A 14,204-nucleotide genomic window follows, 5' to 3' on the forward strand; every position below is an offset into this window, starting at 1 on the left:
CTAGACATGTTGAAGCGCTGCCCCAGCAGCGCTTTCATATGGCTGTGTAGTCTGCTCTGGTCACAATTATTAGCTCCACTGCCTGGGGTCATGCAGACCAGAAGCCCTGCCTTTAGAACTCCTGCAAATTTGGGAAATTCCTGGTTATCCAATTTGGTGAGCACACCTCTATCTGCTGTTTTGTGCAACTGCAAAGCTGACCATGTTAGCTAAACTGCCAGACGCGCTCCTGCCTTGAGCAGACTGGAGATATTGGATCTCCTGGGCCTGTGGGAATAAGAGGCTGTGTAGGCAGAGCTCCAAACCAGCTGTAGAAACTTCGACATCTATGAGCAGATCCCAGGCCCTTTAAATTGCCGACGCAGCCCCAGGGGCTCCCGGCTGCCGCCACTACCTCAGAGCTCAGGCGGAGATTTAAAGGGCCCAGGGCTCCGTTGTGGTAGCAGCAGCCGGAGCCCCAGGCCCTTTAAATTGCCACCCGAGCCCTGCTGCCGGAGCCCCCGGGGTAGAAGCCTCCTTGCTCCCAGTCATCACTGCGTGTGTCATTTCTGTCTCACCATGTGTTGCCAAAACTATCCAAAAGACATTACGCTGAACGGTAGCGGGTTGCAACTGGGATACCTACCCCTGGTGCACTGCGCTGTGCATTGACACAAGCACTCCTTGTGAATACAAGTTGTGCTAAAGCCAGGAGCCAAAGTATCCATGTGCACAAGTGATATACTAATTGCAGTGGCAGTAGGCCAACATAACTTTTGTCTGCAAAACTTTGTAGTGCAGACATGGCCTATGGGTAAAATTTTCAAAAGCGCCTATACGATTTAGGAGCCTCTGTTCTATTTTTAAAGGAGATTTAGGCACTAAGGAGCTTAAGTGTCATTTTGAAATTTTTACCTTATATCTAGTTTGCTCAAAGAAGCAGTTAAAAATACAGAAAACTATACAAATTCCATTATTTACTCCTCCACTGAATAAACAGTTTTAAAATAAATAAAAAGTAAAGTTTTTCTGTTGTCTTGAACCAGCAACTCCAGATTCTGTAGTTCTAATGCCCTAAACAATATGCTATATAGCCTGCTAATAGAAAGAGATTTGTTCAATACTTGAACAATTCTCTAGGTTAATAAAATACATAATAAACCCTCTAAACTGTACAAACACACACTGAATCCTTAGCCCCACTCCAGTCCTGTACAAGTACACAAGTATGCTGAAATTCTCTGGAATATTTTGATCTGTTTTTTTTCCTCCAGAGATGACACATTTCTAGTAACTTGCCACTGAGCAAATGTTTCCCCTTTGAACCTGAAGGGAGCCCATGGGAGTCTTTTAATTGACTTCAGTAGGAGATTGGTCAAATGCTTAGTATACATGAACCAACCAATACTGGTTTATCAATAAGAGTATGTTTGCTTTTGTTTTTAAAAAGGTTCACTTTGCTTTATTGTCATGAACAAGTTGCTTTCTGACTGGCAGTCCAGTTTCATTCCCCTCACTCTTCCACCCCTTTATGTTTAATCAATACGTATACCACATGAATTCCGTGCTAATCAATAGGATTTCTTGACACCTGATTTATTCACTGATGTTCAATTAAAAGAAAACCCAGCTTTTATCAGAGAATGATGCCCCTCTACTCAGCAGACTAACTGGCTAGTATGGATGCCATATTCTGAATTGCAGTTGTCAATGAGTGCAAAGTATTATCAGTACTAATGAAAGGTTAAAAAAAAAATGGATAGCATCACCTAGTATAAGTCATTGTAATATAGCTTTAGCACAGGATCAGAGTTAGTTGCTTTGAAAATACACATCACAGCTTTGCATTAGTCTTTACACAGTACAGAAATGAGAGACTTATCTTGTGCCCACATTTGGTTCCATTGCCATTATCTCTTGAAGGTCAACCATCCAGCAACCTCACGAACAAAGTCACTATGGTGTAGTCCATGAATAAGAACATGTATATACTTGCTATAGATCTATCATAAAAGCTTTGACAAATTTTTGAACATGGGTGTGTTCAGATATTGAGATTATAAATATATATATAAATAAAAAAAATAACTATATATATTTATTTGTAATTTCATAGGTATAGATATATACCCTTTTAGGCCCCAAACCAAATCAAGCCAACAGAAAGGAATATAGAAGCTCAAGCACCAAGGACAAGCTAATTAAAAGCATCCTCCCTGTATCTCTATGTGAAAAATTACACATCCGAGGAGGTGATAAGAGTTGTTGTAAAAACAACTGTGCTCTGAAATTGTCTTGCAGAAATCCCTTACCCACTTCGTTTATTATCCTGCTTGTTTTCTGCTATTGTATTAAAAAGGTTAAATAGACTGATGAAAGTCTGTCACATCTGGAAAATAGAATTGTAAAATAAGGATGTCAAGGAAGAGGAGGTAGTAAAACAAAAGTGTAAGATGTGATTTAAAGATAAAGGATGAATATGTGTGATGCAAATAAATAATTAGCAAATCAAAGGTGCCAGCCTAAGAGTTATAACTGTGACCTCCAATGGCTGAAGAATGCGTAGCACGGAGATAACCGGATGACCCCGCAGGGCAAGCCGGAATACATCCAAGTGCCCCCCGCCTTCCCCTCCCATGGAGGGCTGAAGACTCCGAAGAACAAGATAACACTCAGCCATCAGGGATGTGCCACCTGCTGATTGATAATCACTTCAAACAAACATCAGCATGATGAAGCTATTCCCATAGACTTTGTATAAAGACAAAATCCTATAAGAACAGAACCAAAAACTAAGGGACTTGGAGTCTGGTTCTGCAACCACCCTCCATGAGCATCGGATGCGCATCTGACAAGGACTTGGCTCCACCCTCGTGTACAGGCTACCTGGCCAGTACTCTGCCACAAGCAACCTCTAGGCTGGTAACTATAACAACTCTGCAGAACTTGTATGAATGTGTGTGTGAATGAATAAGGAATGGTAGTGAAATAATATTGAATTGCATATCCTGATTTCTTGCTCTTTGTATTTACAATAAACCTGGCATTTTGCCTCATCCCTCTTATAAGATCCTGTTGGTATTATTTTATTAGTGTAACAGGTGCCTAATTTCATATTTAGGCATCTAAATAAGTTGCCTGACTATTAAGGGTGCTGAGCGAACGCCAACAATTATAATGGGCTTCCATTGGGTAAGTAAGGCCTATTCATGTGAGCAAGGTTTGGCAGGTACAAGATTTATGTTTTATTTATTGTTTACTATTTAAACAGCTAACTGCTGTCTTTAGAGATATCACATCTTCATATGACTGGACTGTTCTTTTTCTAATTAGGCTTTCTAAATATGAAATGCAGAGATCATATATTTCAAGTTTTCTAAAAATAATGTCCTACTAAAAAATAAAGCTTTTATGACAGACCAATAAGAAATATACAAATTGACTTAGTGGATTACACCAAAAAGACTGAGTTTGTGCCAGAGAGGTCACCAGATGTTGAGAGTAGTCAGTGGAAATTAATGGAGTTAAACCCGCTTATATCAAGAGAGAAATTGGCCCTATATCTTTAAACGGCTGCTTTATTCTTTTCTAGAATGGATTTTTCTCTTTTAAGATGTTAAATGCTTTGGATCAGACAATTGTGTTAGCTGTAGTAAGAATTAAACCACATTTACTCTGATGCAAGACAGTCAGAAGTTTTAATGAGTGTATATCTGTTGCAGCCCCAGAATCAAGATTGGACTCAGTACCAAGTTCGTCCCTGGTGTAACTCCATTTACATCAACAGAGTTATATGAATGTGTCTCATTACCTTTAAAATATAAGGTAGCTATTTTAACTGAAGTCTGTGCAGCATCCATGCAAATTTATAACACCCTAATCGTCTTCCTCAGGAACAACATTTGGAGGGGAAGTTGTGTGAGGATCTCTTAACTTACATGAAAGGCAATATCATTCACCTCCAGAGCACCACTCTCTTTTGTCCCAGGTGGCTCCTCTGTACTGCTAAGGATCCTGAATGAATGGGTATGGTATAGACAGGGGTTCACGCAACAAATTTTTTGGTGGCCTCAAAGTGCAGCCACTAACTCTTACTGGTGGCCAGAATGACCATTTTTACTTAATTAGTTAAACAAATAAATATGCACATATACATGTTCAAATCATTGTCATTTATTTAGTTTTTTTTGCAGATTCAGTAACAACAACAATGTACAGTTGTCTCTATTCTTTACTGGACCTAAACAGAATAGAAACATAATAAGGTGTTCTGCATGTTCTTGTCTTTTGTTGTTGTTGTTCCTTTTGCTTTTTGGTTTCTGTTTGTTTTTTAATAGACTTGCTAGCTAGTAAGTCTGATTCTGTGAAAAGTAATGTGATATTAACATACAAATATCACTTTTCACAGCAGACTTACTCAGCCCTGGCAAGCCGGGGGACAAATTACACCTTTGATTGGGAGGTGGGTAGGGAGGCATTGGGGGCCAGGGGTGATGGGGTGGATGTGTCACGGGCCAGGGGAGGCAACGGGGGCCAGAGGCGATGGGCGGGGAGGATGAGCCTGAAGCCCAGTGGCCGGAGCCTGCCACCACATGGACAAAGCTTGCCGCCTGCCGCCCCAGGGCTGAAGACAGAAGCCTGAGCCCCACTGCCCATGGGAAGGTGGAGAACTGACACCAGCTGTCTGCTCCTCTGGCGTTTGTGGCTCCAGACAGGGGCAGGTACCAACCTGTACTTGCAGACCCAGGGGAGGGGTAAATTCTTGCCCCCCCACCCCCAATCACCACCCAGGTGGCTGTGGCCACAAGAAAAGCCTCTGATGGCCGCATGTGGCCATGGTGGCCGCATTTGAGAAATGCTGGTATAGAAGGACCAGGACATGAAACATAAACCTGCCCTCTACCTCTATCGAATCCCATGGGGAAGTCACTAAGGAGTTAATACAAGCTGAGGCTGTACAAGCTCCTGAGTGTGGATCCCTTACATCAGGGATAGCCAATAGGCGGCCTGCGGGCCAAATCCAGACTACCAGATACTTCTGAATGGACTCCGAAATCTTTTTATTTACTTGTTATTGTCATTATTTTCTCTGGAGTCTGGACCTTGACTCTACCTTGACCAAGAAATCTGGACTTTAGCAAAAACTAATTGACTATCCCTGCCTTACATTCTGAGGAACCCCTTCTAGGGAAATTTCATGAGGCAACTGCCGTTGAAGGGAGCCACGCTGCTGAAGTTAATCCAATTCTTACTTGAAAAGGAAGTGGAGGAACTGACTCTACGAGCCAGATCCTGTAAGGTACTGAGTACTCTCAACTGCTATTTGACTTGAGATTTGAGAGCACTCAGGACCTCCGAAGAGGGATTCAGCACCTTACAAAATTGGGTTCTATATTAACAACTAGAATGCAAGAACAGTCCGTGAAAGCAAAAAAGAGCTGTATAAAGAAAATATTAAGAAATGGAATATGCAGACTACAAAGTTTGAATGAAATGCATTCTTTGGTTTATCTGAGAGTTAAGTGTATGCAAATCATGTTCAGTTTGCTCTGATTTGCTCTAGAATGTGGGTTGAAGATATATTTAGAATATACATTTCTCCATGTATAGTGTGTTAAAATATTTTTTGCATTTACTGTTAAGAACTATTAACAGGAGCTTGTACAGCCTCAGCCTGACAATGGATTTCAGGAAGGCAGATTTTGGTAAGCTCAGAGAGCTGATAGGTAAGGTCCCATGGGAATCAAGACTGAGGGGAAAAACAACTGAGGAGAGTTGGCAGTTTTTCAAAGGGACACTATTAAGAGCCCAAAAGCAAGCTATTCCGCTGGTTAGGAAAGATAGAAAATGTGGCAAAAGACCACGTTGGCTTAACCATGAGATCTTGCATGATCTAAAAAATAAAAAGGAGTCATATAAAAAATGGAAACTAGGACAGATTACAAAGGATGAATATAGGCAAACAACACAGGAATGCAGGGGCAAGATTAGAAAGGCAAAGGCACAAAATGAGCTCAAACTAGCTACGGGAATAAAGGGAAACAAGAAGACTTTTTATCAATACATTAGAAGCAAGAGGAAGACCAAAGACAGGGTAGGCCCACTGCTTAGTGAAGAGGGAGAAACAGTAACAGGAAACTTGGAAATGGCGGAGATGCTTAATGACTTCTTCGTTTTGGTCTTCACCGAGAAGTCTGAAGGAATGCCTAACATAGTGAATGTTAATGGGAAGGGGGTAGGTTTAGCAGATAAAATAAAAAAAGAACAAGTTAAAAATCACTTAGAAAAGTTAGATGCCTGCAAGTCACCAGGGCCTGATGAAATGCATCCTAGAATACTCAAGGAGCTAATAGAGGAGGTATCTGAGCCTCTAGCTATTATATTTGGAAAATCATGGGAGATGGGAGAGATTCCAGAAGACTGGAAAAGGGCAAATATAGTGCCCATCTATAAAAAGGGAAATAAAAACAACCCAGGAAACTACAGACCAGTTAGTTTAACTTCTGTGCCAGGGAAGATAATGGAGCAAGTAATTAAGGAAATCATCTGCAAACACTTGGAAGGTGGTAAGGTGATAGGGAACAGCCAGCATGGATTTGTGAAGAACAAATCATGTCAAACCAATCTGATAGCTTTCTTTGATAGGATAATGAGCCTTGTGGATAAGGGTGAGGCTGTGGATGTGGTATACCTAGACTTTAGTAAGGCATTTGATACCGTCTCGCATGATATTCTTATCGATAAACTAGGCAAATACAATTTAGATGGGGCTACTATAAGGTGGGTGCATAACTGGCTGGATAACCGTACTCAGAGAGTTGTTATTAATGGTTCCCAATCCTGCTGGAAAGGCATAACGAGTGGGGTACCGCAGGGGTCTGTTTTGGGACCGGCGCTGTTCAATATCTTCATCAACGACTTAGATATTGGCATAGAAAGTACGCTTATTAAGTTTGCGGATGATACCAAACTGGGAGGGATTGCAACTGCTTTGGAGGACAGGGTCATAATTCAAAATGATCTGGACAAATTGGAGAAATGGGCTGAGGTAAACAGGATGAAGTTTAATAAAGACAAATGCAAAGTGCTCCACTTAGGAAGGAAAAATCAGTTTCACACATACAGAATGGGAAGAGACTGTCTAGGAAGGAGTACCGCAAAAAGGGATCTAGGGGTTATAGTGGACCACAAGCTAAATATGAGTCAACAGTGTGATGCTGTTGCAAAAAAAGCAAACATGATTCTGGGATGTATTAACAGGTGTGTTATGAGCAAGACACGAGAAATCATTCTTCCGCTCTACTCTGCTCTGGTTAGGCCTCAGCTGGAGTATTGTGTCCAGTTCTGGGCACCGCATTTTAAAAAAGATGTGGAGAAATTGGAAAGGGTCCAGAGAAGAGCAACAAGAATGATTAAAGGTCTTGAGAACATGACCTATGAAGGAAGGCTGAAAGAATTGGGTTTGTTTAGTTTGGAAAAGAGAAGACTGAGAGGGGACATGATAGCAGTTTTCAGGTATTTAAAAGGGTGTCATAAGGAGGAGGGAGAAAACCTGTTCACCTTAGCCTCTATGGATAGAGCCAGAAGCAATGGGTTTAAACTGCAGCAAGGGAGGTCTAGGTTGGACATTAGGAAAAAGTTCCTAACTGTCAGGGTGGTATGGGGGAGGGATAGCTCAGTGGTTTGAGCATTGGCCTGCTAAACCCAGGGTTGTGAGTTCAATCCTTGAGGGGGCCACTTGGGGATCTGGGGCAAAATCAGTACTTGGTCCTGCTAGTGAAGGCAGGGGGCTGGACTCGATGACCTTTCAAGGTCCCTTCCAGTTCTAGGAGATGGGATATCTCCATTATTATTAAACACTGGAATAAATTGCCTAGGGAGGTTGTGGAATCTCCATCTCTGGAGATATTTAAGAGTAGGTTAGATAAATGTCTATCAGGGATGGTCTAGACGGTATTTGGTCCTGCCATGCGGGCAGGGGACTGGACTCGATGACCTCTCGAGGTCCCTTCCAGTCCTAGAATCTATGAATCTATTAGATCAGTGTAAAAACACAGAAATAAGATTGTGATATTTTGTATTGCCAAACAAATACCAGTTTCCTCCATCAAATTCAGTCACATTCAGAGATATGCTCATGCCACTTCTTCTATTCTGGTTTGAGGCCCTACTGAGACTCTCGATGTACAAAATTAGTGACCAATTCTGCTGCCATGGACTTCAGCAGGAGCAAGACTGGGCATTTAAGGAGGTAGTTTAGTACCTAAAATATCAGCTACAATATACTCTGAAGCATGACTATCAGTTTTTTTTTATGACAAGTCTGTTATGCAAATAAATCCCACACATCAGTACTTCTCAAGTCTAAATATATGAAAGGAGGAAATGAGAAACCACCAAACAAGAAGTGAATAATAAGCTAACTTTCTCCAAAGTCAGAACTCCGCCTTATAAAAACAGACCTTATCTCTCCATTTATAAAATGATGAATAAATCCTAAACTGCACTGCAAAATGCCATTTATGCTGACAACATCTTTAATAACTCTGTATGCCATCAGTAATTCTTATCATGCTGATTTTTGTTCAGATTCAGGATCCAATACTGGTCCCAGCACATAGACCAAATTACTGGGCTGTGTGCTGTGAACTCAGAGGAGATAAAGTTGGGACGGGTGCTCTAAAACCATGGTGATGAGTGCAGTATAAGAAACTAGATAGAAATAAATATAATGAATATGATTCTATGGGAATCAAGAATAGGAGAAATTAGCCACTTAGGCCACAAAAAAACACTACAGCCACTCAGTGGCTGCTACTGCAATCTCAAATCTGTGGTAGGGTTTTGTTGTTCATGCTTCATAAGAGGGCCAAAGAATGACCAGTGGATCTGTGAAGTGCACTAGCAATTAAGCAAAGCTGATCTGATCCGTAAGGAGACCAATAATTCTAATATGTACTACTTTGCAATTCTATAGCACCTTTCATACAAGAATCTTCAATCTCCTCAGAAATATCAATTGATCCACACACCACCACTTTGAAGTGGGCTAGAATTGTTATTCCCATATATTGCCTAAGGATAAAATAAAAACCAAAACCATTAACTGACTTTCCCAAGTCAGCAGTGGCAAGGGAAGGAATGGCAATCAGGATTTAACTCATTGCCCTCACCTCTAACCATTAGAATATATACACTCTCTCTGTTGTCATTTGCTTTCACTATTCAGACCACATTCTTAAGATTGTCATGAATATACTACAAGGTCAAACTTTAATTATTATTATTACTGACAATCAATTTAGGCAGATTTCTTGAATCTGAACAGGTCAGGAGAATATGGAGAATTCAATGGGATTATCTAGGATTTATTTCCTGTAACTGTATGTAACAAGGAATCAAAATTAGTTTGTTTGTTTTTTATTTTGAGGTCTTTCAAATGAGATCTGCTTTTGTGAAGCACTGTTTATAGAAATGACCAAGGTCAGTAAGGCCCCATTACGGCAAAAAGCTCTTAGAAGGGGACAACCCATCAGTACTTGTTCCTCCTTGCAAGACTGGGTCCTTCATCAGTGATCACAACATGCATTAAAGCCAATATTTTAAAAAATGGCTGCTAGTTTTCAGTAACTCAAATTAAATATCCAAAATCTGAGGGCACTTAAAATCTGAGGCACAGATCAAATCTAGAGGTGCTGAGCACCTACTAAGCCCTCAGAACTCCTACTGAAGTCACTGGGTGAGTTTCAGGCCAGCACCTCTCTATGAATTTGACCTCATAATGGTTATGAATATACAAATAATCATATATGGTACCTGTGTGTTCTGAAATAGGTTCCTACTTTAGTATAATAAACACATGCCACTATAGCACTGTGAATAAGCACTGAGCAGAATCAAAGATTCCGAACACCTATACAAACTGGTTGATAATATAACACTATATCTTTTTGCCAATAATATGGCTTGCAAAATATAGTCTGATTTCTCCCACTTAGTAGTGTGTGCTTTTTCAGAAAGCATAATAGCTCATACCTACATACCGTGGTTTACCTGTCTGTCCACGAATAACTTATTTTTTAAAAAAAATTCACCCAAAATTTCAATAGTTACATTGCCAAAGAGTGAATACAAAACTGATTTAGCTAACAAAATATTATTTGAACCCAGACTGTCATGCACTGCCTGAGAGATATTAACAACTTTGCATGTAAAAACATTAAATTAAATTACATTTCCAACTATAAAGGGTAGAGATGTTTCACTAGGGTTCCCCCCCACCCAAAAAAACCCAAGATCTCTCAGACAGTTAGCAGTGCATCTTTTCTTGACATCTATAGATGTCTGTGTAAGAGAAGTCAAGAGATTTTTCTGTACTTCAACAGGCTTTAAATCACAGATCAAATTTAAAGGAGAGCTCACAAAGCCTCACCGGATCCAACTAACCCCTGGCCTTGGGGTCAGTGCAACGTTGTTATTGTAAGTGCAGTGTTGTTATTGTCCAGTCTAGTTTTCAGCATCTCCAACGTTGGGGCTTTTACCCCTTTCCCTGAAAGGCTTTTCCAGTCTCTCAGATCTCAGGGTAAATAAGGGTTGAAGGGAGGGGTTCCTCTGAAACTTTTTTGACAGAATCTGGCTCTGCACAGTAACACAGCTGGAAGGGGCAGTCTCCCTGCGCCCCTCTCCCCCCGTCACCCCCAAACCCTACCGTGAATGTGGAAACAGCTCAAACCTGCAGACACGGTGCACGGGGAGGCAGACACTCACCTAGCCGTGGAGATTAGTGCCGTGTCTGTTGCTGCCGCCGCCGCCTTCTCGCTCTGGCTGCTCGACAGGCAGAAGCAGCCGCGGCTCAGCTCTAGGAACCAGCCCTGCGGAACCTTTCCCCTTCTGTTTTGATTCGATTGACCACGTCAGTCTAAACCACGAGACCCGGATCTGCCGGCTCAGAGACGGGGGAAGAGCTTTCCCGGCCTCCCTCTCTTTGCTCTCACGTCTAACTGGGCGGTGCGGAGCGCCTGGCACTGCCCACTGCATGCAGACGGGGGGGTGTCCCCAGCATGCAGGCAAAGCCAGGATGCAGCGGCGCCAGACACAGCATCCTTCACTGGTGAGGGGCTAGTGTCTCAGGCCATCATGAGACCAGGGCGATTTCCACGGGCACAAACAGACAGCTGGTGAGTAGGGCTATGAAGGTCTTATTTGAAACACACAGCTGGATCTCCTGAGAGGCACTAAACGACACTGGGGTAAGAAATCCCCCCACCCCAATCGTTTAATTCACCACAAGGTGACACACAGCACCTAATTGTATTTACATGGCCAAAAACTGCCTACACCAATAATCTGAAATCCTGGATTGTGAATGTTACCTGCCCAGTGTCAGGCATACCATGTAACATTTTTATATATGACCTATCAAAGGGCCAAATATATATAATCCCAATTTAAATGTAACTGACCAATTAAACTGGGTTTATGTCTTATAGAATCATAGAACTGGAAGGGACCTCGAGAGGTCATCTAGTCCAGTCCCCTGCACTCAAGGCAGGACTAAGTATTATCTAGACCATACCTGACAGGTGTTTGTCCAACCTGCTCTTAAAAATCCCCAATGATGGAGATTCCACAACCTCCCTAGGCAATTTATTCCAGTGCTTAACCACTCTGACAGTTAGGAAGTTTTTCCTAATGTCCAACCTAAACCACCCTTGCTGCAATTTAAGCCCATTGCTTCTTGTCCTATCGTCAGAGGTTAAGAAGAACAAATTTTCTCCCTCCTCCTTGTAACTGCCTTTTATGTACTTGAAAACTGTTATCATGTCCTCTCTCAGTCTTCTCTTCTCCAGACTAAACAAACCCAATTTTTTAATCTTCCCTCATAGGTCATGTTTTCTACAACTTCAATAATTTTTGTCACTCTTTTATGGACTTTCTCCAATTTGTCCACATCTTTCCTGAAATGTGGTGTCCAGAGTTGGTCACAGTACTCCAGTTGAGGCCTAATCGGTGCAGAGTAGAGCGTAAGAATTACTTCTCAGGTCTTGCTTACAATACTCCTGCTAATACATCCCAGAATGATGTTTGCTTTTTTTGCAACAGCGTTACACTGTTGACTCAGATTTAGCTTGTGATCCACTATGACCCCCAGATCCCTTTCCGCAGTACTCCTTTCTAGGCAGTCATTTCCCATTTTATGTGTGCAAATGATTGTTCCTTCCTAAGTGGAGTATTTTGCATTTGTCCTTATTGAATTTCATCCTATTTCCTTCAGACCATTTCTCCAGTTTGTCCAGATTATTTTGAATTTTAATCCTATCTTCCAAAGCACTTGCAACCCCTCCCATCTTGGTATCGTCTGCAAACTTTGTAAGTGTACTTTCTATGCTAGTATCTAAATTCTTTGCATCACTGGAGCTGCTTTGCATCACAGTGCATACTAGTGAATCTGGCTCAAAATATTTACATATCCCAGGGGTGCAAAGTGATATCATTTTTGAGCAAAGCACTGCCCTTAAATCCCCAGTATGTGTATAGTTAGTGATACACACAAGGAAAGCAACTACTTTAGGGCCTCTCAATTTTCAGGATCTAGCATAGGCTAAGCAATTCATGGCTTGATGCCCCTTTTCATAAATGGAACCAGAGGAAGAGGCATACAGTAACTGATTACACAGAGAGACTCCCACACACACACTGAGAACTAGTGGAGAATTCACATTTCCATCCCAGCAAGCTGTGTCTTCACTCTTGCTTGGGGTTTTATTAATCATAAAGCTTGTGCTGCATATAAGAGTGTATCCCCCCCAAATGTGTGAGTTTAGCAACACTGAAGAGAAAGGGGGTGGAGAAGCCACAGATGACCCACTCCTTTCAGCCCTCTGGAGACAATAGACTGCTACCTGACAGACAGCCCAATCATTAACTAGTACTGCTGGGGGACTACTGTACCAAAAATAAAAAAATCTGCAGCAAAAATAAAAAATTCTGCACACAATATTTTAAAATTCTGCACAATTCTGCATATTTTATTTGTCAAAATAACACAATATAATCACACCAGTTTCAATTATTTTTGATCATTTATTTCAAAATATCTGTTAGCAAGTATGTCTGGAACAATACAGACAACAAAAAAGATTCAGAAAATGTTTTTTGACAAATAGATTCCTTACTAGGCATGTTAATACAGCTCTCTGAGTAATAATTAATTTAAACTACAATACAGAAATGTATTTCCTGCACCCCCAGAAGCAGTGCAAGGAGCTGAGGGAGAGGGAAATAATTGCTGGGAAGGACCCTGGGTGTGAATTTGGAGGGTTGTTGGGTATGGGTGGGAAAAGTATGGAACAGGTTGTTGTTTTTTTTTTGGGGGGGGGAGGGGAAGGGACTGTTAGGGAGCTTCCCCCATGCAGACCCTGGCTGATCCCTAGCCTCTCCCATTCAGTCAGGCACAAGTGTCCCTCCACCCCCACTCAGACACCCATTCCCCCTTTCCCATGTGGCCCTGCACCCCCTCTGTCTGAACCCCCAGCACCCCACACTGTCTGTCTCCCCGTAGTCCTTGTCTCCTGACATGGCCTGACAGGCACTGTGGAGAAGGCTCTGCAGGCTTTTTCTCTTCCCTAGCTGGCTGGGAGCAGCTGCTGTGTTCTATTGCCACAGCACCCTCTGGTGGGAAAAAGGAGGAACTACAGAAGAGATTTTCTGTTGGGAGCTGCTGCTGTGTTCTAGCGCCACAGTGCCCTTTGGTGGGCAAAAGGTGGCATTGCAGCAACTTTTCAGCAGAAGCTTTTTTCTGCGCAAAAAATTAAAAGTATGCACGGCTCATTAATTATGCACACACGCAGTGGTGCAAAATTCCCCCAGGAGTAACTAACATTGTGTACTGCATACAACAGACCTTCCCTCCCCACCACAGTGACACTGATACCAAGCTGAAGTAAATAAACTCAAAAATATAAGCTATCCAGTAAGTATAATGGGCCTTTTGCAATAAATGGGCCTACAAATTTACCATAATTTACAAGTTCACAGTAAAAAGCTATGATTTAGTCACGGGTATTTTTAGTAAAAATCATGGACAGGTCACAGTCAATAAACAAAGAGACACTGCCTGTGACCTGTCCATAACTTTTACTAAAAACACCCCTAACTAAATCTGGGGGGGGCACTCCTGGAGATGCTGCTTGGGGGGGGGGCACTGTGGAGCCCCTCCACTGCTG

General features: G+C 41.9%; 1 protein-coding gene across 3 annotated transcripts in view; it reads right to left on the reverse strand.

Moving 5' to 3' along the window:
• Positions 1 to 10,943, reverse strand: part of SMIM14 (small integral membrane protein 14) — a 68,235-nt gene extending 57,292 nt beyond the window's left edge. The window contains exon 1 of one of the 3 annotated variants that reach the window (XM_054029172.1): positions 10,747 to 10,924. The gene's annotated coding sequence lies outside the window, so the exon portion shown is untranslated. Of the gene's footprint in view, positions 1 to 10,711 lie in introns of all 3 variants that reach the window. The other 2 variants (XM_054029169.1, XM_054029170.1) reach the window with 2 other exon arrangements.
• Between the last annotated feature and the right edge of the window lie 3,261 nt (positions 10,944 to 14,204).

This window comes from Malaclemys terrapin, chromosome 5 (assembly GCF_027887155.1).
Source record: "Malaclemys terrapin pileata isolate rMalTer1 chromosome 5, rMalTer1.hap1, whole genome shotgun sequence".
Taxonomy (NCBI): domain Eukaryota; kingdom Metazoa; phylum Chordata; order Testudines; family Emydidae; genus Malaclemys; species Malaclemys terrapin.